We start from the raw sequence: 25,687 nt of genomic DNA on the forward strand, positions 1-25,687 counted from the left end.
CACATCAACTGTCCGCTGTTGCTCCCGCCAATCTTTGACCTTTCCTGGGCTCTACCAATTAACTTTTTCATTTGTAATTTGCTGACTACATTTCTTTCTACTTGCAGTATTTTTTGCGTATAATAATCCAATCATTACTTCGACAGTTTCCTTTAAAATTATAAAAGTTTTGCACAAAAGTGTCGCGATCGTAACAATGGAAACTCCCATAAAGACAAAATTTATGTTTATACTTGCATATTTATATACATACATATGTTTATACTTAGGCATTTTCGATCAAAACAAGCAGTCGACTTATTTATTCATAAATTTAAATTGCACTTTTTTTTGCTCATTATTTTCTGGAATACGATCAATGATTTAGTGATAATCCAATTTTTTATAGAAGTGCTATTAATGTTTTTATTTTTGCATGAAATGTAACCAGAAATGTGTTTCAATGATGTGAAAATGTCTAAATATAATGCAAATCTCTATATAGAGCTAAATAAATACACTCATTCATATGTACATTGGGGTGTTTAATTTTTTAGAATATTTTTGGCAAAGTATCAAACCTTTTCAAGAGCGCTGCTTTGTAGATGACAAAAAGGTGATCTTATCGTGAGTATCGTCTGGGATTTGGCGTATAGTGAAAATGTGGTTGATAGTAGCAGCATCAAAGTTGTCGTTATTCGCCGTCTTGTAATTCTTTAACCGGTATATATTAAAATTTTCACTTCCTCATAGTCGACTGGCAGCAATGAGAAGAAATACTCCCTCCACAACTTTAGCATACCTTTGACACTTGTCATCCGTAAAGAATCAGGTAGCTCAGAGGCAAAATATATCGCCTTAAAATGAAACGCCCTAATGTATATACATAAGAACAAAAACGTGGACAAAAATGAATATGTAATACCTACCTTACATTGAATAATATATTAAGACTTATTGCATCAAAAACACCAACACCAGGTAACATACATTCTACATAAATACGAGTATTTATACACAAATATTTAATTGCATTAGTAAATGAATTGATAGAGATCAGCAAAATGAATGTAAATTAAAAATATGTATGTATGTATATTTGGAATTTGTTCAAATTCCATAACGATGTCTAATAGCTTCGAGGATTAAGGAAAGTGCTCGCATCAAATATTCCAGACACAGGCTGCATGATGAAATGAATTTTCAGGCGTTCTCATCCCGTTGACATTTTTCCTTATTCTGACAAGTTCGGCATGCATACCTGGCTTGATAATACTACGATTGGAGTATATGTTACTATGCATTTAGAAATTTAATAAGTATATATGAGCCGCTACCATAATTTTTTAGACAAAAAGATTAACGTAAATTTGTATTCCCCAACAAAATATAGAAACAATTTTGCAGAAAACTCATTTCTTTGAAGAATTTGTACGAAAAAAGAAGCAACAAAAATTTAATACTTTTGTAATACACAGAAATACTGTCAAATCGAAAAAGTGTGGTTATGTTGTTGACATCACCTTTATTATTGCATTATGTGTAGCCTGTAACTTAAAAATGTTTTTTCAAACCACATAGAAAAAAAATGATAATGAATATTTAATTAAGTACATGAAATCCTCTACTCCAGTACCTTGCATTGCCGAACAGTTGAAATTTTTTTAGATAACTTAAAAATAATGGAATTAATACCAATTTCACACAGAAATATAAGGGAATCACAATTTTATTTAATCAAATAATTAATTTTCCTTTTCACACAGGGCCACTTCCTTCATTAACGAACATATTCCAGCAGCCCCAAAAAACGTTAAAAAATTAAAATTTGGCATTTTTATTGTTTTTCTATTCGTGAATTATTGAAATTTGATTTTTTTTACTATCATTTGGTACATTGACAATAAAATTCGAAACAGCAAGCAAAACTGTCTATATTTTTGGCTTCATTAGGCAGTCAATAAACCAATAATGAATGAGATAATTATGAATTTGTATTTTGTATGGATGATTGAATTCAAAAAGAGCCTTATGCCAATTTCACACAAAGGCTTAATGAATTAATTAGTAAAGTCTCCTACATTAAAGCCCTTATTGAACTCCTTTTTTCATACAAAATGCAAATCCTTAATTATCTCATTACCACTTTATTGAATGCCTAATGGGGTAAAATTCTAGTCAGGTTTGCTTGGTGTTTCGGATTTTATTGCCAATGTAACAAATTACAACCAAAAATAAATTATTTAAAAAAATAGAAAAACGAAAAAAATTCAAAATTTTATTTTTGCTGCATTTGTTGCAAAAGGAAAATGTGTACATATTTGGTTAGGTGGTGGTTGCGCATGCATTTTATTTTGATTGCCTTAATAGCTAAGGAGGAAACGGCTACTAACCATTTTAACAATTTTTTTTAAAGCGTAATATTTTTTTTGGGCTGCTGACAAATCGTCCCTTAATGAAACAAGTCATTAAATAAAATTGTAATTCGATTAAAGTTCTGTGTGAAATTGGTATTAAATTAGAAAATGTAAAACCAACATAGGAAGATTCTGATATACTTCAGAAAATTTAACATATGTATGTACATATGTAGTGTTAAAAGATAATTAGTAGATTTTCGGAATTAAATTTCAAAAATTACTGTTTTATTCGAACTGATTCTGTTTGATGTTTTGGGCCAAGAATGTTTGTAGTTTTAATGTTATACCTGCAAAATTTGTTATTTTACCGTTATCACTCTATGGAATAATCGCCTCGCAATTCAGTGAATTGTTTTGAATCTTATCATTTGCGTAAATTCGTGTAACCTTTCTAATTTCCTCAACTAGTTATTAATAAAAAGAGAAGTATATCACACACTGGTATATTAAATTAAAGACTGCCGTAGAAATATGTTTAATTTCTACACATCAAAACTCCCTTCCCCAACGACTGCACGATTATGGCAACAGGACCTGGCCCTTCAGTTGATGAATTAGTTTCTAAAACAAACAGCTATCTCCCCAGCTATCTCTTTCCAGTTTCTTCACCTCGCGCAACCTGGCATTATCACCTACAAAATCCACGCCCACTCTGTTAACGACGTGGAAGGCACAGATGTCGCAAAAGTTTGGACGTTCGCGTCGATGGTGTCACACTACCGACTGTCAGTCACCCAAAGATCTTAGGGATAACGTTCGATAATACTCTAACCTTCAAGGCTCATGCCACCGAAATTGTATCTAAAGTACAAAGTCGCAACAAAATCCCCAAGTCGCTTGCCGGCAACACCTGGGGAAAAGATAACGAAACGTTGGTAATTGCTTACAAAGAATTTGACCGGCCGTTCATGAGCTACGCGTCACCAGTTTAGTTGCCTTGTCTTAAAAATACATTCTGGAAAAGGCTACAGGCATGTTGCAATCAGAACTGCCATCGGATGTCTCCTTATGACCCCCGAACACCACCTACCTAGAGCTCAATATTAAAGAGCACAACGAAATGCTGAATAGGAAGTTTTTGCTAAATTGTCGCAAACCAGGACATCCTATCAAATAACCGCTTGATCTAGCACGGCCTCCAAGGGGATGAAGGGAATATCACCAATAAGCACTATGACGAGATCTGGCACCTGCCAACACAGCCGTTTGATCCAGACAAGCATAAGCAGGCCCTAAGCCAAACCCACACAGAATCGGTAAACGCATTTGCCAGGACGCGCCTAACTTCGCTCTGGATACTGTAACAGGTTAAACTCTTTATTTGTCAAGAATCAACCCCGACCCCACCCATCTTTTCAAGTGTAATGTGGAGCCTACACTTCTAACACCTATCTCCCTATGGTGCACCGCTGCTGAAACAGCCAGGTTCCTTGGACTCGCGTTAGAGGATAATAATTTGTGAGTGGTCGTGCGCATTGAATGGGGCGAAGCACCGTTAGTACAACAACAACAACAACAACAACAACGACTGCTGTGGTGAGGAGTTATTGAGCTAGACTAGTCCCAGTTTCAAGGCCAGGAAAAGTACCATCAAATAACATTAGATAACAATTTTTCTGCGGAATCATCCCCCGACAATGGTTTAGCAAAGCCTCCGAGTATATTTCGCGTCAAGGTAGTATATCGCCACAAGTAATTACTATTATTATAATAGGTTTTTATTTTAAATTATTGTTTATATAAACTTTTTTATAAATTTGGGGATTATTAAAGTCTTAAAAATTTTTAGATCTCTCGATAAGTAAAATTATGGGAATTTATCACGATAACGGCGCTTTTTCCGCACCTGATTTTATTATTAGCACAATTGAAAGTACACAACGTGAGAAAATATTTGTGTTTTATTTATATTGAATGCTTGGCAAGTTTTTGCTTTGTCCACTTAATTTAATTTACATTATTTATAATAAATATTTTGTTTTAAGTATTTAAGCAAATTTTTTTTATTAAATTTTTAATAAGAAATTTAATATTTTTTTAGCAACACAATACTCTTTTTTATTAAATTTACACTCTAACAATTCACTTTTATTTTCTATAAAGCTTAAAAAAAAAAACTTTACTCGAACGTAGTCACCACATATTTTATCACTTTACCAACAATATTGGCCTACTAACCGAATCGAATAACCAACGAAGAATGCATTTAGTACTGCTCGCTTTTACACTGACGGCAGCTGTGGTGGCGTCGCCTATCAAAGAGCTGTGACAACCGCAAACATTCAAGGAACACTACTAAGATTTCACTGATGTGGACGCGCGACTTGCGATTTTGCGCAGCTGATGAAACCGTGACGACTGCGTACTCTAGTATCTACATATGGTAGGTTTGGATGTGATAATGTGATGCTATTATTTGTGAATGCCCATAGTTTTGGCTACTGTTACACAGAACACCCCCACTCCTCATCCCTCTTTCCCTATACAATCAAATTACTCTCGTGAATATCAATATGCAATTACTTAGATTCGTGCGAATGTTTATATAAATAAGGTGGCGTAGACGCGTTTGCGTCAACTGATCCATGGCAGGGATCAAAAAGAATTGTTGGTATTTTTGTGATCTGTGCTGACGGTAGGCGAAATGCAGTATGAAATGTGCAAATTATAGGCTGTTTGTGCAGCAACAAGAAAAAGAAAAAGGCAAGAGGGCCCATGAAAAGGAAATGAAAATGGAACAAAAGTATAGAAAAATGGAATAATTAAAAGAACAAGAAACATAATTATGATGACTAATTAGATGGGGATGTCGATGGAGTGAAGTTGGAAACGAGGTAATAAGGGAGCGGAGAAGGCTTTAAGCATGACGGAGCCCCACAAGGTGGCAGCACGGTGACATACATACAAATATATATAAATACAAATTACATGTTCTTTGTTTTTGTAAATCGATGGACTAATGTCAAAATTGTACTGCACCGGAAATTGAATTGTCAAATCATATTAAAAAAGTATCAATCAGGTGTCTTCCAGCGGTCACCTGTTCCTGGTTCCGCCATGGCTTTAATATACGACAGGGATGACCACACATATAACCTGTAAGAAGAAACAGTTTTACATCAGATGTATTAAATGAAATTTTCCGCAGTAACGATGTTATTTTTGTGCAGTTTCTCTTGCCATACATAGTACATGAATAATTTGAAAAACATTAAGTTTGAGGTGTAGTTTTGGCCGAAATAAATTACTCTGACCAAATTATTTCAACATCCAGAACTCATTTAGCTACCTCCTGCTTCGATTTACAAAGAGAGCGAAAGAAAGATGCATAAAGGCGTATCGCCGCCCACCTAGATCAAAACAACGATCAACTCAAAAAATCACAATGTTCAGGAAAGGCAAAAACTGATTGATTTCTTCATATGCGCCAATGCAATTTTTAGTTTTTACCTAGATCTCTCTAGGTGAGTAGTCGAGCAACTATATAATAGAGTACACATATCGGTAGATATAGAATCGGAGAAGAGTTCGCATAACTCCAAAATTTCTGATTTTTAGCTTTCTTCGCTATTGATTAAGGTGTGTGATATAACCTGTTGATAGTAGAATGGAAAAATCTTTTGGTTATATGAATCTTTGGAATCCGTCAGTAAAACATGGATTTTTTCAAGAGCGAATAAAAGAAGAACTGTAAAATATATCCATAAAAACGAGGTACAAAAATAATTTCAGTGAAAATGAGACAACCAATTAATCCTTAAATGAAGTTTATATATCACCTGCCATTTTTATTGAACTTTTTTTTGCACTTCGTTTTTGGGGTTATGTTTATAAGCTTCTCTTTTATAAATTCTTGCAAAAATTCATGTTTTATTGTTGGTAGTTCATATAACCAAAAGATTTTTCCTTCCTACTATCAACAGGTTATATGGCTTTATAAATCTTTCTTTCTCTCTTTTTCTCCCTCTTCGTAAAAAGTTTTGCGTTCCCTTTGTCAAACTTTTTAACCTTTTACATTTCACAGTAACATAAACATCTAAAAAATCTTGGCTTCCTAATATAAAAATAAAATAAAAATATGAAGGTACTTTGAGAGAAACAACAAGTCACAATGAAACGAATAAAAATCATAATAGCTACGGTCCATGGTTCATACTCATTAGCGCTAAATTCTCAAACAAAAACAAAATTCTTAAAACGACTATAAATGTGATAACAACAACATTTAAAGCTGGACGTATACTGCGATTCCTATAGAAAATTGCAAATTATTATGCAAAAGGAAAAGTGAGAGTTGGTTAAAAAATAAAAGTACAAACAATTATGTATTATGCATCGACAAGTAGGAGCTCTACGTACATATATACTATGTACATACTTTCGATTTTGATTTTGTTTATAAATTTATTAAATTGTCTCCGATAGTTTATTCAAATGCATTTATGTCGGTTTGTAGATTTGAGTACATTCTATGCAGTCAAGTGAGAATGACTAGACGACAGAGCTGGAAAACTGTCTATTTTCGCACTATCGATTATTTTCGATTAATTATCGATAAAAATTCATTTAACTCTTAATAGATAAAGATATACTTAAATTTCCGACTATAAACACAGGACAATACTTCCGTCCTAAAAAAAAATGGGGGTACCCAATTTTTCCTGAAACTGACAAATTGAATTAACTGGATTGTAACGTTCCAATATATGCTGCTTTTTTTATGGAAATAAAATAATTATGAAAAAATGTTTAGGTAAACCGTTTTATTGAAAATAATACTTACATGAAGTAATAATAATACTCAAAGCTAGAAAATAATTAGGTAGGGCCTAGGTACTAGTCATCACACTCCTCATCAATCTAGGGCATTGTTCAAACAATTAAATAAAAGCGTTGGGCGCGTGAAATTTTTAAAAATGTGAGGAGTATCATAACCTTACTAAGGTTCAGTTGGTCTTATATATGACTATCAATAGAAATTTTACGCGTCCAACGCTTTTATTTAATTGTCTGATCAACGCCCTAGATTGACGAGGAGTGTGGTGACTAGTCATCATTCTATTTAGTTCATTTGGTGACTCTCATTATTATAGTTGTGAGTAATCTGATAATTTGTTACAATCTAAGTCCTCAATACATAATCCTTCCAAAGACTTTACTCGACTCTGCGCAACGTATGCTTGTCCCTCCTCCAACTCCAAAATATTTTTATGTCACTTCTACGGGCTGTATGTAACATTTGTTCCAAATATGAGCCAAATCGTACCACAAATACGATTTTTTGAAATATTTCGATCCATGCGCCATCTATCGGAGTTTTTTTCTTATATTGTTATAAGTTTCAAGCTTGCAGCTTATCGTGAAGTTGCTTAAATTTCAATTACAAAATTCGTGCCAGCCAGCCAACCAACCAGCCTGTCAAGTCAAGCTAAATAAAACCGTTTAAAAAAGTCAAAACTGAACTCCTTTTAATCGAATCTGACGCCTTTGTAAATGACTAATCTTGAAAAATAAAATGCAGATACCCACATTCTTTATTGGGATGGCAGAACAGCATTTTGGAAGTAGAGCTCGAAAATTTAATCAGCAAATATTCGCCGCTAAAATACAGCTACCCTAACCCGTATCCACCTACCGAGCCACAACAAGGTTATAGTTTTTAATATCACGCAGACAGTTGGCCAAACCGTATGAGAACCATGTTTCTGATAAACAGAAAAAAAAAATTTTATATCCATGCAAACATTTTGCTCCGAAAAGCATCAAAAATTATCATATATACCATTCATTCATCGGTTTAAGCATACATTCATACTTTTGTGAACTAAATTATAAACCTCTTAATTTTGTACTGCATATTTTGCAACTTTAAGCTTAACTGAACAATAAGTCGAAATCTGAAATTTTTTTCCAAATAAGCCCAAAAATCTAGAAATAGAAATAGAAACTTGTCAACATTTCTGGTTTAAAATAAAACCAAAAAAGTTTAAAAATACTGCTCAAAATCTAAATTTAAAAAATTGTGTTGTATGCACAGTTTATAGCAAATTTTATTACCTTTTAAAAGCTTCAAACCGTTTTGTAATTGCTCAATTCGTTCTTGAGATATATATGATTAAGTGACCCAATTTTTTTTTTTTTTGGAAAAACGGTTATTCGTAAATATCTCAACAAACGTTAACATACAATTAAGAATAACCTTGATTTTCGGAGTCAGGGGGTGATTTTACATAGGAATTTCATAATGGCGTCTCTGGTGCATTTTGGCTGTAAACCAGTGTTATTGGACAGAAATTCCATCGTCTTAATGGGCGTTCTTCTGATACGCCCTATGAACAATTGTCAAACTTATTAATTTATTAATTTTCTTCCGAACTTTGAGGTTACTTACATTCATTGATACCCCTTTTTCCCACCCTGCTGAGGTAATCAATCTATATCATCATCATCGTCATCTCATACTAAATTTTCTTACTGTTTACTGACCACGTCCTTTATTCAGATTCCAACATTCTGAATTAATAGCAGGTCAGAAAAGCAACAAGAAACAATAATTTATTTTAAGGAAACACCCAACATGAAAGGTGTGGCTAGTAAATGATTGTACAAACATAGCCTTGTACATAACATTAACGCAGTTACATATGTACTTCTGAACACATTATAAGGCATACCCAGGGTAGGTGAAGCACCAAACTAGCTAAAATTTAAGAGTTTAGTGAACGCAAAGGTTGGTGCAGTCTGAAGGAAGCCACTGTTGCTGATGGAAAGAAAAGGCCGATAAAACCAAAGTTTTCATAAGGGTTGCTAAGAAAGTCAAACATTAGGGACCTGGTGTTCCCTGTCAGTTTTTCCTTAACAACTGACTAGTAAGGACAGAGATCGGCCGGGTAGGATCGTCCTCGTCTAACCTACACGGTCGAGAGTGTGGATGTATCCCTTTATTGTCACACATTTTCAGCAGGTTACCGCATTTCCACAGCAGACAGAGACACCTCTCCCGCATGAAAATATTTCCTGCAAAAAAATCATCTAAGCAAATTGGAAGGGAAGCTCCGCCTTAAGCTGCTCTGTGGTATATCGCCCCAAATTATCTTTATCATACCCTTATTCTAAGCTAATATTTCAAGGAGTTAACAAGCGCAATACAAAGCTTTATAGCTTCAGAGCTTAAGTAAACCAAATGTCACTCGAGCCTCTGACTACCTCAAGTTCCTCATGGAACCAGGGGGTGGAGAGCTGGATGACCTAGAAGGTTTAATGCGGTCATATTAATCGTACCCGAGACGGACGGGCTAGTACCTTAATGGAGCTTCTAACCGGACCTTCAACATCGATAACACTCCCAAAAGCTTTCGGGGAGTATCTTTATCGTTAACACAACAATAACAAACAACTTTTCGTTTTCTGTTTGCTAAATATTTGCTTGAACAAAATAAACAAAAAGAAGTACATCCATCTTAATGTACACGAGTTTCTAAACAATATTAATACTTTTTAACACAAAATTTAGATCATATTTTTAGAATCGCTGTTACATAAACTGATAACGATTTTCGGTTACATAATATTCCCATAACATAATTACCGGTAACGTTCGGAATATGGCCGTTAATGTCACATTCGTGATAAAATTCAGTATAAAAATCTTAGAGCATTTCACAATCGCAAAAATCATTTAATTGCGATATCGAACGGAAAATTATCTTTTATAAGTTCCAGGGTTCCACTGCTGGTCTGCCAGTGTGCCACTTTTGCGATAGTGAAGTCTCTACCCCGCTGAACATATGATTTGTGATTAAAATATTATCTCATAAAATATTCAGGCGCTTGACAGCCAACAAAGTCAGGATGATATCAACAAATACCTTCGACTGACTTCGGAGCCTCGCATTGGTAAATGGGTGTATTTTACTCACATTTTCAAACAATTACCTATCTTAATTTGTCGCTTATGGCCACGTGCGTGATAAAGCTGACATGGTATAGGTTGCTTTCCAACGCCGGTGTGTGGGTTGCTAAAAGCAAAATGCTGAGTGTTTTTTTGAGCCTTTAACTCCGTAGTTTACCGGCTATCGGCACAATTTTGTTATCATTTAGTTTGTAAAGCTTTTCGTTAATATTGCGTTTCTTCTTTGTTTTTGTGTGAACATTGTTGATTGTTTTTTTTTCTTTTATTTTTTTTTAACTTTTTAATTTCATTAATAGCTTTTAATCCGTTTCAGAGCACCCCACAGTGGTTTTAGTATATCGAAAAATAAGTAGAAAAAAATGGAAAACACAAACCAGCAACCAAGCAAGACGTATACCGGCTTTCTCACGTTTACTTGAAAGGCCATTTTTGGTTGCTCGCCACCCTCCGCATCAAAGCGAAATTTTCAACATCTACGCCTGCGCTGCACGGGCACAGAGTTACGACTATGAGGAGGACCATCCCAAAAAGACTTGAGTACCAAGTACTCGTGAAGTTCGATGTGTATACATAAATGTGTACATCTGGAGAATTAATGTTTTTAAATGAACTATAGTTCGTCCAGGTTTTGAAGTTGTACCACAACAGAGGTAACTTTACCAGAAACAAATAGTTTCGGGCGCTATAAGAAAAATTTCGTCCGCTCATTATCGATAGCTAATTATTATCGTCGAGTAATAGTTAAGGTAAGGTTAGGTTGAGCTGGCCGGCCGATAAAGACCTCACATAGACGGAATGTGTCCAACCTGTTACCAGAATTTGTTTGACGACCAAATATTAAAAAAGCCAACTATGTACCGTAACTCCGTTCTCTTGCCGAATACTAAAAGTTTTCTAGGACCTAGCTTAAAAGCTCGACATCTGGCTACTCTGCCGCTACTTGTAGTTGGAGCCTTAACCTGGCGAGCGCAGGGCATAAACACAGTAGATGCTCAACCGTTTTTCCTGCAGCTCGTACTTCCTGCATCTACTGTTACTGACGAGGCCTGAGCCTTATAAGCATGTGGCTCCAGAAGGCAGTGTCCAGTTAATATGCCTATCGTGGTCCTTAAGTCTTCTCTCTTTAGAGATATTAGCAACTTTGTCAGTCTGAGACCGGAGCGAAGTATCTCTTGTTATCGCAACTAACCGATTAGAGGTCTATGCTGATCACTTTATCGGCGGTGGGGTAGGACCCATAGTATACCGACTTACCGTATTTACTTTAAATAACTTGTTTTTCTTATTTGAAAAAAAAAAATATTGAGGAAAGTTTTGTGTATATATATTTAAGGAAATCGACGTTTTGACGTTTCAGACCTCCCACAGCAACCGGTTCTATATACTGGAGTGATTCGGGGTGTTCGCCCGGACCAATAGCTGACATTTCAATGTAACGCGGCTCAATTGCTCGCAAATCGTTCAAAAAATTTCCATGCGGAGGGATTCACTTACTCCAGGGAGACTTCGGCTAACTACAAATACACTTCATCGACGCGATTTTTTAAATTCATTTTTGGCTGTTTTTAAGAGCTACAGTTTCTAAAGTTCTAACAGTAGCAATCCCGACCACCAGTTACTATCGAGTTTCCTGGCGTTCGCATCGTATGTCAGCACAGAACATATAGGATTGCGACTTCGAATTCATACCTTCGTCGACCACACTTTCCTAGAAGCTCTAGGTCATGGGTGGAAATCATAAAATCCTTGGCGCATCTACATAATTTCAATTTTCCATTTTCCCTGGATACAATTTTTAAAATGTAGGCCAAAATTTGCAGACGTTGTTGTTTGAGACATTAATTTCAATGGCCTTCGTTAAACCAAAACCTTATTTTAAAATGAAAGTCCACCAATTTTAAGTTGAAAGATGTTAATGGGTATATGCTCAGTCCAAATTGTTTTCTTTTCCCGGCCTTATGATATAAAAGTTCACAATGGATGACTGCATAGTTTCCGACTACTTCGACTGTCCACTTCGTTAGGATAGAATAGGTTAGGTGGTAGCTGCTCTGATAAGGATAGCTCACTTGGACAACACGAAGGTCCGTTGTGATACCACATACACAAAAAATAACGGTGACTTAGATCTAGCTACTTAGAGAATCGTTGGGTAGCAACGATAAAGCTCCGAATGATACGGATATCAACTTTGGATAAATCCTCGGGAGATCCAAGTGAGTCGCGACCGTGGTACTTTCGCCTAGTTCTGGCAAAAGCTGGGCAATCAAGCATAAAGTGATTTGGTGATTCTACCTCATCATCCTCCATACAGCTGTAGCAGGATGGAGATTCCAGTATATTGAGACGTACCGCATGGATACCCATGGGACAGTGCCCTGTCAAAACCCCAATGACCATTGATAGGTGAGCCTTAGTGAACCCAATTATTTCAGCAGACCTCCTGCCATCCACTTTCGGCCAGAAAGATCTTGCTACCCTGCAAGACGTGGTGTCCGCCCAACGTTTGCTGAGCTGACACGAGGCCCAGCTATTGAGGAGCAATCCACAGGTGGCCAGCGGGATCCCGAAATCCCTACAGCCATCTTCATCCGGTTCAGTTGTACCGATACGGGCTAAGAGATCCGCTTGACAGTTACCCGGGATATGGCCCGGTACCCAGATAATCTTAATTGTAAAACAATTCGATGCAATCGCAAGCGAGGTCAGGCACTCCCAGACCACCCTCGATCACACTGTAGTTGAGCTCAAGGCCTTGATAGCCGCTTGGCTATCAGAGTAGATGTTAAATTCCCTAACCGTAGTAGCACGGGATAGCATTCCATCCACCGCATCCCTAATCGCAGAAACTTCCGCTTGGATACACTGCAGTGACCAGCCAACTTAAACTTGCGGCTTAAATTTAGCTCTTGACAAAAGACCCCCCACCAACCTTTCCATCCAGCTTCGACCCATCCGTGAACAAGTTAACCGGTCCCATGCCCCAGATAATTCGTCTTCCCCACTCCTCTCTCTCTGGAATGACTGGGTGAAGGTTGTATAGGGAGCAATTATCGGCATATAATAGTCCGTTCTGTCCGGGATAAAGTCGAAACTGGTAAGAAGGCTAGAGTGTCCGCGGTCAGAAAGTCCATATCCCATATCACGAAGCCTGACCAACGACCCTGCCGCGGCCGCCTTTCCCGCAATATCTACTGGGTATATGTTCAGCATGACGTTCAGTGCCAAGGTAGGTGTTGTTCTGAGAGCGCCACTGATAGCGATCAGCGCCGTCCGTTGCACTGACTCTAACATTTTGGAGGTACTCGCCGTGTCCAGTGCTTTCCACCAGACCAGCACCCCATATAGCAGAATCGTTTTGACCACCATCTCATAAAGCCAGTGTACTACTTCTGGCGAGAGTCCCCATCTCTTTCCGATAGCCCCTCTGCAGCAGTACAAGGCAATGGCGGCCTTCCTGCCCCGATCTTCCACATTGGGTCTCCAGGACAGTTTCTTGTCCAAAACAATCCCCAAATATTTAACCCTATCAGAAAGTACCAACGGTACTCCTCCAATCGAGGGAGTTCTAAAATCGGGCATCTTATATCTCCTTGTAAAAAGAACCAATTCCGTTTTTCTCGGGTTGACCGCCAATCCACATGATTCAGCCCACCTAGCCACAGTATCCAGGTAGCCCTGCAGAACATCGCACAAGGTACCCAGAAATTTGCCTCTGACTAGGATAGCGAGGTCATCTGCATAGGCAATCACCCGACAACCCTTGGCTTCCAGCTCCACAAGAAGCTCGTTGACTACCACAACCCACGCCCTGTGGCGTATCCCTGCACACCTTCCTGTTAATTATGGCCCCTCCCCACTCCGCTGCGACAATTCTGCCGCATAGAAGTTTGCTAATAAATTCAACCAGCCGCCTCGACTCCTAAACCCACCAGAGCTCTTTCGATTGCCCCCGGTAATACATTGTTAAAAGCCCCCTCGATGTCTAGAAAGGCACCCAGAGCATACTCTTTGTGTTCTAGGGACCCCTCTATTTGCTTTACAATCGAATGGATCGCGTGCTGTGAAGCCGAAAGTAACCCCCGAGGTATCATTTCCCGTAGGTACAGGTCAATCAACCGCTCAAACGTCTTAAGAAGAAACGACGAGAGATTGATTGGCCTGAAATCCTTAGGTGATACATGAGAGCTTCTGCCGGCCTTCGGAATGAAAATAACGCTAACCGTGTGCCAAGACTTCGGGATATAGTTAAGCCTGAGGCAGTTAGTATAGATGATGGCCAACCAGCGGCAGGAAATCCCCAAAGACTTTTAAGTTGCGCATGAATGATTCCATCCGGGCCCAGAGACTTATAGGGCTTGAACGACCCTATAGCCCAGGTTATTTGACTTTCCCGTATTGGAATGGCAGGCACTTCTGCATGGCCAACGACCGCCGACCATGCAGGCGAAGATCCCTGCGCAACTGGGACATCGGGAAAATGATTGTCCAGTAAAAGCTTTAGGGACTCCTCGCTACTCATCGCCCAGTCCCCACCATCATCTCTCAGATACCCCAGAGGAGCGGGATTCCTAGAGAGTATTTCTCTAAGCCTCGCGGATTCATTGCAGCCTTCTAAGTTTTCGCAGAAGCTTCGCATTGCATCTCCCTTGGCTATCCTTATTTCATATTTATAAATCCCCAGACTCACCTTATAGAGCTCCCAGTCCGAGGGTAACTTACTCCTCCTGGCTCTGTTGAAGAGCCGCCGACTGGACGCTCTTAGGTCGTCAAGAGAATCCGACCACCAGGGCGGCTTGCCCTTCCTCCTGTGAGTTTTCAATGGGCAGGACAGCTGAAAGGCGCTATTGCTAGCCGAGGTGAAGTTTTCCACCAGAACGTCTATCTCAGATTCGGACAGGTCCGAACTAACGGTAGGCGCCGCAGGCAATAGCTCTCCCAGCTTCCTACAATACAAGTCCCAGTTAATACTTTTAGGGTTTCTAAAAGATATTTTACCGGGACGTTCTTCGTTCACCGAGAACTGAATATATCGGTGATCAGAGAAGGAGTGCTCGTTGAGAACCCTCCAGCCAGATATCCGACCTTCCAGTTCTCTACTAACCAGGGTGAGGTCCAGGACCTCCTCCCTTACCGCAGTAATAAAAGTCGGGTCATTCCCCCTATTACATATACAAAGTCCCTCATCTACAATAAAAGTAAATAAAGACTCACCTCTAGTGTTGGTATCCGAGCTTCCCCAGATGCTATGATGGGCATTAGCATCGGCACCGATGATCACGCCAACACCTCTCCGCCTTGCTTCAGCGGTGATTTCGCCCAGTATTGCAGGTGGTGGTCCCCCGCTACGTCCCCGTGGGGCATGTACGCTGAGACCACCCAGATTTCATTACTTCCTCGCTCTAGGCAGACCGTGGTTACGCAGCATTGCTGAAATTATAGAGAATAAAAGCTTTAATCGCTTTTTTAGCAAGTACACAGGATCTAGGTCTACTTGCCTCCCCATGCACCAAGGTGTTGAATTTTCCAGTCGTTAATCCTTACTGCCGTTACTACTCAGCCACGGCTCCTGGACAAAGACTATATCCACTCCGCCTTTTTCAAGGCAGAGCAACAAATTTGCGGAAGCCGCCTTAGAGTGCTGAAGATTGATTTGACGGATTTCTATCAAAACCGTTCTTCTTCCGCACCCCATCCTTGGCGGATTCGTGTTAGTCTTGTTCATTCTAAAAATTTCTCCCTCAAGGCCGCTATCCGGAGCCGATTGTGTAGTCGCCCTTCAACGGTCTCGTGGTTATCTATGCTACGCAGGGAGGCCACGCGAGGGTTGACGCATTACCACCGTTGTGTACCGATCTTGACTCTTAAAGAGTCCTCCCTCCCCTGAGCTCGGCACAATGACTCAGGGGTGCGGGTTTTATCGAGTTGTCCTCTCTAGATCCGCCATTATCAGTAGAAGCAGGGGCACCTCGTGCAGGACGTGATAACTAATCACGCATGACGTTCGTCACTATGGCCGGTCTAAGACTGATAACAGTCCCTGATCCAGAGCCTGGAACCACCTATGATATCCAAGCCAAGTATCTTAGCCAACTACGTTTGGGTAGTAGCACTCGGGCATTTGTTCCACTGTCTTGGGAAAGCTTTTGCTTTACCACTTTGAGTCAAAAGTGTGACCATTTAAAGTATTTGTATTTTTTTCAGCAGACGCGGCAGTACCAGTCCCTAGGACCGGGGTTAGGTTCGAAGCCTCCCTGGAGTTAGTGAATGAAGCACAGACCCTCCGCAAGGAGCTACTCCTTGGATGAAATGTTTGAAACGATCCGTGAGAAATTGACCCGCGTTACATTAAAATATCAACCATTGGTCCTGCAAAAATCCCGGATCACTCCAGTATATAGAACCGGTTGCCGCGGGAGATTCGAAATAGCCAAAATATTGATCTTCCTAAATAAAATAAAATAAATACTTGGCGCGATTTACCTCCGAAGAAATTTAGGACGAGCTTCTATTCCAATTTGTGCCGTGCTCCTTTTAATTTTCCCTACATTTCCTTAAATACATATAAACAAAACCTTTCCTAAATATTACTTTTTACATAAGAAAATCGTAGTATGCTATGGATTCTACGCTGCGGCATGGCCGGCGCGCCGACAGAGTGATCGGCATAAACCTCTGAATTGAATGGCTGGACTTCAGAGTATTACATTGTCCACAACTAATGAATATGGAAACATATTGCTGACGTCAATGGTATGTTGGACGATCTGGAACAATATCATTAACTTGCGGATTTGAGAAAATGTCTGGAAAGGTTTTGTTTATATGTATTTAAGGAAATCGAGGTTTCGGCCATTTCGGAAAGATCAGCGGTTTTTGCTTCAAAATCTCGTAGATCGTTCAAAAAATTTCGGGAGTAGCTCCTTTCGGAGAGAGGGAGAAATACTTAAAATGGTCACACTTTTGCAGCGTAGTTTCACCGAAGGAGATGTTCTGGGCTAACTCTAATACCCGTCGTCGGCACGATTTCTTTAAATCATTTGTGGCTACATGCTGGTCACGCACAAAGGCGACTTACGGTTGCTATCAATTATCTACTAATAATCATGACTCTCGTGGCACAGTTTTAACGATTAGCATCAATGCTGGCTTATTGCTGATCGCGCCAAAGGTCGCCTTCAGTTTTTTCGGCTGTTTTTAATAGCTACAATTCCCGACGTGCGAAGAGTAGCAATCCCGACCACCAGTCGCTACCACGCATCCTGGCCCTTATACCATATGCCAGCACAGAAGCCATTTTCCTAGAAGCTCTAGGTGTAGCTCCGCAGACTTTCTGAGGGATGCTTTTGTCGCGCTATGCTTCCGAGCTACACCAAAAAACACCTTGAAACGTTAGGGTGTAACTATCCGGCCAAGGATGCCGCTCTCGAAATCATAAGCGGCCTAAGTGGATATCCTTGGCACATCTACATAATTTAAACTTTGCAAGGACCGTGGATAAAAGTTTTAAAATGTAGACCAAAATTTGCAGACGTTTGTGTGCGATACATTGACCCCAGTAGCCTTCGTTTCTGGTCTTATGATATAAGAGCTCATTATGGATGACCGCCTTCAGTTTTCAGACTGGTTCGACTATCCCCTACGTTAGGCTAGTAGAACACCCGGTCATTTGTTCGACTGTCTTGAGAAAGCTTTTACTTCACCACTTTGAGTGTTCTTGCGAAGGACAAAGCCTAACCTGGTTAAAAAATGTGCCTACGTATTCACATTTGTAACAGTAGCCGTAACGCGTAGGTGATATTTAAACATGGTTGATAGGCTATATCCAATGTGATTCACTCCAAGGACTAGTTGGGGAATAGGGCCACCTACTTTAGGAAATGTCAAATCGGGAGACTTGGGTGTTGAATGATGAAGTGTGAAACTCAAAATTAAGATTTAAGACGCTATTTTATAGTTCAGCAAATAAAGTGATTTTTCATACCCTTCTCATACGTGTTGAAGATATATGCAACTTAAGTATGAGCTGAGAATCATTTCATAGGAGAATTTAAACCACTGGAGCCTAGTAAAGGATTTTGCATCACTGATTTCGCTTATTCTTTCAGCCAATCGGGATATAAACTTCAGCACCTTTTTCGGGCAACTTGGTTTTTGCTTATATTCGACTTGGGACACCTTATTTAAATTCATTGTACTAATTTTTTGAAAAAATTATGCGAAGTGAGCATGTAAATTTATTATATAACTTTTCTTTATGTGTTTTGTTTTAATAACTTGAATTCGGTGATGCGAAATTCGAGTTAAGCTGGCATTGAAAGCGCCTGTTTTCTCAAATAACTTTTGAACGGTTAGAATGTGTTAAATTTCGTAATTGGATTTTTATAACTGGCAGTGATGCGCATCCCTTGATACCCCTTTCGATCATATCAGACCAATTTTCGAGATGAAGAATAAATAGGCTAGACAGTCTTAAAAGAGTAGAAAATATAATAACGCGCCGAACGCCGCGCCGATATTTTTGACATTCGGCGGCGGCGTGCGAAAAACGTCACAAATCGGCGGCGGGGGCGGCGCTTATCGACGGCGTATATCTCTAGTATGTATAGTTGAGTCATTTTCTCCTTCCACGATATGAAAAGGGTGACCACAGGATTGGTTCCTTACAGGCCTTGATTTACCCGTTGTGGCTGGATTTGTTGGCACTGGGGCATTAGCTCAGCTTCCATTTATTTATTAGTTCTTACACATTTATTAGTCGGTCCTCTTATGTATTCATTAATCGCTGCCATTATCATTGTTTATCATGATAAAACTTTAACAATGTCACAATCTATTGGTCTGAAATTTAACGGCCCTACTCACTAAACAAGTTTATCTTTGACATATGTAGACACATGCATACATACATATTTATATATATACATACATACTAGGCCGGGTCGATTTGTGGGGAGGCAAAAAAATCGCCCATTGCTCTGTGAAAATCATATTCTAGGGATCAAAATAAGAAACTTTGCCGAAGGAACCATACTTCTAAAACGAATTCTGATGTCCCCCCCTTTGGGTCGTAGGGGCAAATTTTGAAAAATCCCACTTTGAAATGCCTATGTTTTCTCTTTTTGGAGTTTATTTTTCTCTTTAGAAATTTATTTAGTCAGAACATATGTAAATGAAAAAATGAATTTAACTTAGTAATAGAAAAGAAATTAAAAAAAATTATTAGAAATTAACGTGTTTACAACCCCCTTTTAAAACCAAGGCATCACTGTGATGCATTTGCATGTCGTAAACATAGTTGTGTGGGTTTTTTATTCAACCGTTTTAAAAAACGAAGGTATCACTGTGACACAATTGCAGATCGTAAAATTGCTTGTGTTGTTTTTTAAGCCACCACAAGACACAGCAGGTAGAATTGTAATTGCCCCTACCCAAAAGCACAATTTGCGGAATAACCAACTTATGCCTCTGTATTATCATCACATTCACGGTGGGTTTCGTTTGTGCCTGAGCTTTGGCTACCTACCCTCTCCCCTTAATTGCTGTAATCAACTCTGCTAATACTTGATCGATAGTTATTATTTTGTCCATTTATTGAGTTACATTCGATGTGAGTTAGTAATACCATGTGACCTAATAAATAATGTTAAAACAATAAATGTGCAAATAACGTTCGAGGTAAGGCAGTTGGCGATAATTGGGTTTGTTGTATATTTATCTATATTGAACAGATGTTGGAATAATAGAAGGACTCACATTGAAATGCTCCATCACCGATGTCGTTTCTGTCAAAACTCAACGGTAGATGTACAGGAAGGGGAAAACCTTTCTCAAATGAAAAAACAGGTGGAGAAAGACTTGATCTTGTAATTGGTGTTCCCAATAATAAAATTATGATATTTTGGCACTGTATGCCTCCGAGAAAATCAGAGCCGAGCTTCTCTTCCAATTTGGTGTGCTGTGCTTTTCATTTTTTCCTACAAATTTGGCGGAGCTACGCCGACTCTGGGTGGCATCTGCAAGGCAAATAAATTTTTGGTGATAAGGTTTTTTTTTTTTGCTGAAATACATTCTCCAAACCACTGCTTAGAGACGACTCCGTTACAAAATAACTTTGTTAAGTATTTTGATTTTAGTTGTGCCGTCACTTGAGTTGGGACCCTTAGCTTAGTTAGGGCATCACGTTACCACTACACCGGTGCGGTGTGGGAATGGACAGCTGGCTTGCATTGCTACAAATTGGTCTAAATCACGATTTTGTTCCACATGCCGTGGATGATCCAGACTTCCTTTTTAAAGTTTTTTTTACATAATTTCCTGATAGCAAGCCAGTCAGAAAAACTGATATAGAGTAAAAAGGTCGCCAAAGAACTCAAAATAAATTATCCTTCCACAAAATAAATTAGACTTCCGAAAACGAAGGTCTGCAAGACGATCGAATAAACTTAAGCAGAGCAATGGAAACGGAAGTATGCAATAGACTGGGTCGAAAAAAAAGTTGCCAATGTCCGCCCCTAAATTTGAAGATTATGTTGAGATGGTTTCGGAATAATTTTTTTTGATCCTTCGAAATACAGACGAAAATTTTTTTTCGTTGTAACTTGATTATTTGACATCCGATTTTTAAAATTGATATGCCATTATTTTGGCCTTGAGAAGCTTAACATTTCCGTCTAATGTCCTTTTAAGCTATGAAGCGTTTTCACATGATTAGGTCAGCTAACAAAATTTTCACACACAGAGCATGTGATACCGTTTCAGCAAATGTTGGCTTTGGGTCTGCGTATGTCGCTCGCTTCATTTCCACGTCCCGTATGCCATTTTTAAAGCTCTGGATTTTTACCCTCTCTGTGTATTCTACGGGTTCTACAACAGCCATCAATGCTTCATAACTATTACGTTCGTACTCTGGGATGGTCTGTAAGATCTCAGCTGCAGGCCCTTTCAATGCCACGAACAGTGCAGCAACTTTATCTTCCTTATTCCAGTTGTTCACTGCTGACGTCTTCTCAAATTGAAGCTTGAATACCTGCAAAGAAACAACCTTCGTATTGCTTGCTGAAACAGCTAGGCGATTTATTCGCAACTCCTGTATACGACCTCTCAAAGCATCCACCTCGGCCTCGATTTTTTCCTCAAACTGCGTTATTTTCTCGTACATACGCGCTTCGGGTTTTAATGATATACGGTGCCTCTTGCACTTCGAGTTGTACTGTTATGCGTGTCTCTTATTCTTTCAGTTGTGTTTCCATCTTTGATGTAATCTGTGTCGACATTTCTGAAATACGCAGTTTTGTGCTTCAATCTTCGATGTTATGCATGTCTCCTGCGATTCCATTTGAGATGACATTTGCGACGACATTTCTGAAATGCGTGCCTCCTGTGCTTCCATATTGGATGTTATACCTACCTTGAACTGCTCAAAGTGCAAACTAACGACATTTCACCGAGTAAAGCCAAGTTTGACATCGTATACGCTAAACAGCACGCCTTTGGAGCGTATATCTGTTATAAGTGATATGGGCGTTCTTTTTGATCCAAAACTACTAAAAGAGGCATATTTCATCAATGGTAAGCAAAGCAACGGGTATACTCGGTTTCGTCAAGCGATGGGCTAAGGAGTTTAATGATCCATATCTGACTAAGACGCTCTATACATCGTTGGTACGACCAATCTTAGAGTATTGTTCTTGTGTCTGGTGTCCAGGGTATCAAAACTCTATAAAGCGTATTGAGTCGGTACAGAAGCAATTCATTATATTTCAACTACGTGGTCTTAACTGGGATTCAAGTGTGCATTTGCCACCATTTAGAAATAGGCTTCTCCTTATTAATCTGCCAACTTTAGAAAATCGAAGAACTGTAATAGGGGTAATGTTCATTCATAAGCTCATTATGGGCAAGATTGACTCTTCTGATCTTGTTAGTCGATTAAATTTTTCCGTGCCTGGTAGAACGTCCAGGCACTTTGTGCCTTTTAATTTACCACTTTGCCGGCAAAATTTTGCCAAAAATAATCCAATGCGTAACTGGTGTTCGCACTACAACAACTTGTATAACACTGCATCAGCTTTGAATGTTCGTTTACCGCGTTGCATAATTCAATACTCCCACGTCTGGCCTGATATTTTGTACTTTCTTTCATATGTATGGTTGAATTTAATATATACATCTTTATTTAATTATTTTTAATTGTAACATTAATTTATGTTAATATTATCTTAGTAGTCGACCGTTTTGTGTCTGTGTCGACTTTAATCCAAATAAATAATACGGTTTTCCTGCGATTCAGTTGAGATGCTTCTGTTCTTGCAGCTCCAAAGACACTTTAGACGTTCGTGCAGATATTGCAGCCAATATCATACTCAAGTCTGTGTTCGCCATTATCTGTGGTGTTTCGGTTTTCTCCTCCATTTTTGTTGTTGTCTCGCCACTATCAAGATGAAAGACGTACTATTCAATATTAATTCCTTCCGACTCCATAACATCTTGTAGCCGTGCTTGAAGTTCGGACTTATTGCCGGTTGTATTTAATCCACAGTTCTCCAACTCCCTTTTGAGCTGCTGGATCTTCAAATTACTTAACTTGGCCATGTCCTTGTTGTCCTCGAAATCTTCGGAATTTTTTCAACAATTCCTTTTCTGACACCAATTGGGGATTTCTGATATTTATGCACCTTCTGCTAACGTTCCTATCGCTGAACTGTCGAATAAATAACTCCCAATATTTAGTATTGCAATATGGTCTTTATTTAGTCTCCTTTGGGAGTAGTACAATTATACTTCAATATTTACTTTACAATAGCGCGTGTTTAAATCAAACTGATTACTGATTCCTCAGCATGCGCTGCTTTTATACTCTCGGTTTCCTCGTTCACCCATTTCTCCTAAGGTCTAGTAATTTCGCGAACAGTTGTATCTCATGCTTGGTTACCAGCTATATACATGTATATTTGTATTTTATGTTTTTCTTATAGCCATATGCGTATGTGTATGTGTGAGTAACTACTTCGGCTGATGACTACATCTGTGTGTGTGAGATATCTCTTTGTTGCCTTGCTTACCTTAATGTGTATATAAGTGTCGTTGCTTGCTGTTTTGTTGTTGTGATTATTTGCTAACAGCTTAGTGATACTAATATTCGTCACAATATGGATGAAATAATTCCGCATTTATTGAATTTACCCTCGGATAGGGCACTGTTGCCTTTTCAAAGGATGCAAGAGTTTAGCCCGTTACAGTATCCAGAACGAAGTTGGGCAACAGTGACTCGTATCACCCTTGGTAGTCTGCTTTCTTCTTATGCAAGGGTAGGCAAGTATAGATTGATAGCGGGGTTTACTGGGTGCGTTATGGCAAAGGCGTTTACGAGTTCTGCCTAGGGCTGCTTATGTTTGCCTGGATCAAACGGCTGTGTTTAGCAGGTGCCCGTTCTCATCATAGTGCTTATGGAGATGTTCCCTTAACCATCTTCAAGACGGGGCTAGATCAAACAGTTGTTTGCTAGAGTGTCCAGATTTGTGACAGTCAAGCGAAACTGTTTGTTCAGCATTTCGTTATGCTCTTTTATTTTTGAAATAACGGCACCAGGTCTTTCATTCTATAAATAGCAAATACTATTCACACCCAAGTGCTCAGACTCCAAAAAATTCCAAACCAAAACGCAACAGTTCTAAAGTTTTCGAACCAAAAACAAATAAATAATTTGTTTCCAGTTCAAAACGCAAGAACTACAAGCAACTATCTGTCTTAACTACATCCGATAATTTTTGGATGTATGTGTGTTCTTTCATAACTTCTATAATATCATAAGTATCATTTGAAGATATGCCTCCATTTAAGACTAAGCACTTTCCCTCATTTATCTTGGAACATATTATGAGTAATTTAGTGCATTTTGTTTGGAACTTCTCATTTAATTGTATACCGTTAGTTTATTCCCAAAGGCCCTAACCAGCAGATTTTTCGAAACTGGGTTTTTCATATGCTATATCTGCTTGTAGTGAATCTTAAAATAAAAAAATTAAAAAGTAAGGAGTTAGGGCTTCAATCTACGTCAAAAATATGATTTTGCCCGAACTCCGTGAAGATCCATCTTACTTCATATACAATCAGCAAAGAGATGCATCTTAGAGACGGGGGAGACAAATAACTAGGTTTAGGTGGGATTGTGCTGGCCAGCCCCGAAGGCTTTCAAATAAAAACCTAGAAAACCACTATCAAGAAACAATTTATGTTAGGAGTTTTTAGGACCCACTTAATTGCTACTTGTAGATCGGAAAAATTGTGTCACTACTAGTGACTGGCGCAGCCAGCTATTGCCTTTTTTTATACTCAGCGTGCTTTGCACACAGAGTATATTAACTTTGATTGGATAACGGTTGGTTGTACAGGTATAAAGGAATCGAAATAGATATAGACTTCCATATATCAAAATCATCAGTATGGAAAAAAAATTTGATTGAGCCATGTCCGTCCGTCCGTCCGTCCGTTAACACGATAACCTGAGTAAATATTGAGATAGCTTCACCAAATTCTGGACCCAGAATAGATTGGTATTGAAAATGAGCGAAATTGGATGGTTATCACGCCCACTTTTTATATATATAACATTTTGGAAAACACAAAAAAACTGATTATTTCGTAAATAATACACTTACAATGTTGAAATTTGACATGATATTGAGACTCTGGATAAAAATTTGAAAAAAAAATGTTTAAAATGGGCGTGGCACCGCTCACTTGTGATAAAATCAATTTTACAAATATTAATCATATATCAAAAATCGTTAAACCTATCGTAACAAAATTCGGCAGAGAGGTTGCCTTTGCTATAAGAATGCTTTGAAGAAAAATTAACGAAATCGGTTAAGGGCCACGCCCACTTTTATATAAAAGATTTTTGAAAGGGTCGTGGACGAATAAAAGAGCTTTATATCAATGGTATTTCATTTCCCAAGTGGATTTATAGCAATAAATGGGAAAAACTTAAAATTTTAAAAAATGGGCGTTGCACCCCCTCTTTTATGACTAAGCAATTTTCTATGCTTCGGGAACCATAACTCGAAGAAAAATTAACATTTCGTAATGTACACATATTTTCCTTATAGCAGAAAACATTTCTAGTGAAAATGGACGGGATCGGTTAAAAACCACGGCAACTTAGATATAAAACAAGTTTAAAAGGGTCGTAGACTAGAATAATAAGCTATAACTTAGCAAAAAATAGTTTTGAATCAATGATATTTCACTTATCAAGTTTTATTGTAAGAGGAAATGGGGAGATATTTTTCTTTTAAACGGGCGGTGCCACGTGTTATGTAGAAAAGTAATTTATCTGAAATTAAATGTACAATTGAAGCTCACGCTGAGTATA

General features: G+C 38.6%; 2 protein-coding genes across 6 annotated transcripts in view; one reads left to right on the forward strand and one right to left on the reverse strand.

Moving 5' to 3' along the window:
- The window catches only part of Fa2h (Fatty acid 2-hydroxylase), a 60,033-nt gene extending 55,256 nt beyond the window's left edge, over nucleotides 1-4,777 (reverse strand). The window contains exons 1-2 of one of the 5 annotated variants that reach the window (XM_067770308.1): nucleotides 4,246-4,409; nucleotides 2,708-2,803 (exon numbers count right to left, since the gene is read on the reverse strand). The gene's annotated coding sequence lies outside the window, so the exon portion shown is untranslated. Of the gene's footprint in view, nucleotides 1-560; nucleotides 853-2,620; nucleotides 2,804-4,245; nucleotides 4,410-4,577 lie in introns of those variants that run through there. The other 4 variants (XM_067770301.1, XM_067770300.1, XM_067770304.1 and 1 more) reach the window with 4 other exon arrangements.
- Nucleotides 1-25,687, forward strand: part of LOC137243094 (uncharacterized) — a 55,642-nt gene that overhangs the window by 16,102 nt on the left and 13,853 nt on the right. Inside the window, exon 4 of the mRNA XM_067770312.1 lies at nucleotides 537-4,782. The gene's annotated coding sequence lies outside the window, so the exon portion shown is untranslated. The remainder of the gene's footprint in view (nucleotides 1-536; nucleotides 4,783-25,687) is intronic.

Source organism: Eurosta solidaginis, chromosome 3, assembly GCF_040869045.1.
Source record: "Eurosta solidaginis isolate ZX-2024a chromosome 3, ASM4086904v1, whole genome shotgun sequence".
Taxonomy (NCBI): Eukaryota; Metazoa; Arthropoda; class Insecta; order Diptera; family Tephritidae; genus Eurosta; species Eurosta solidaginis.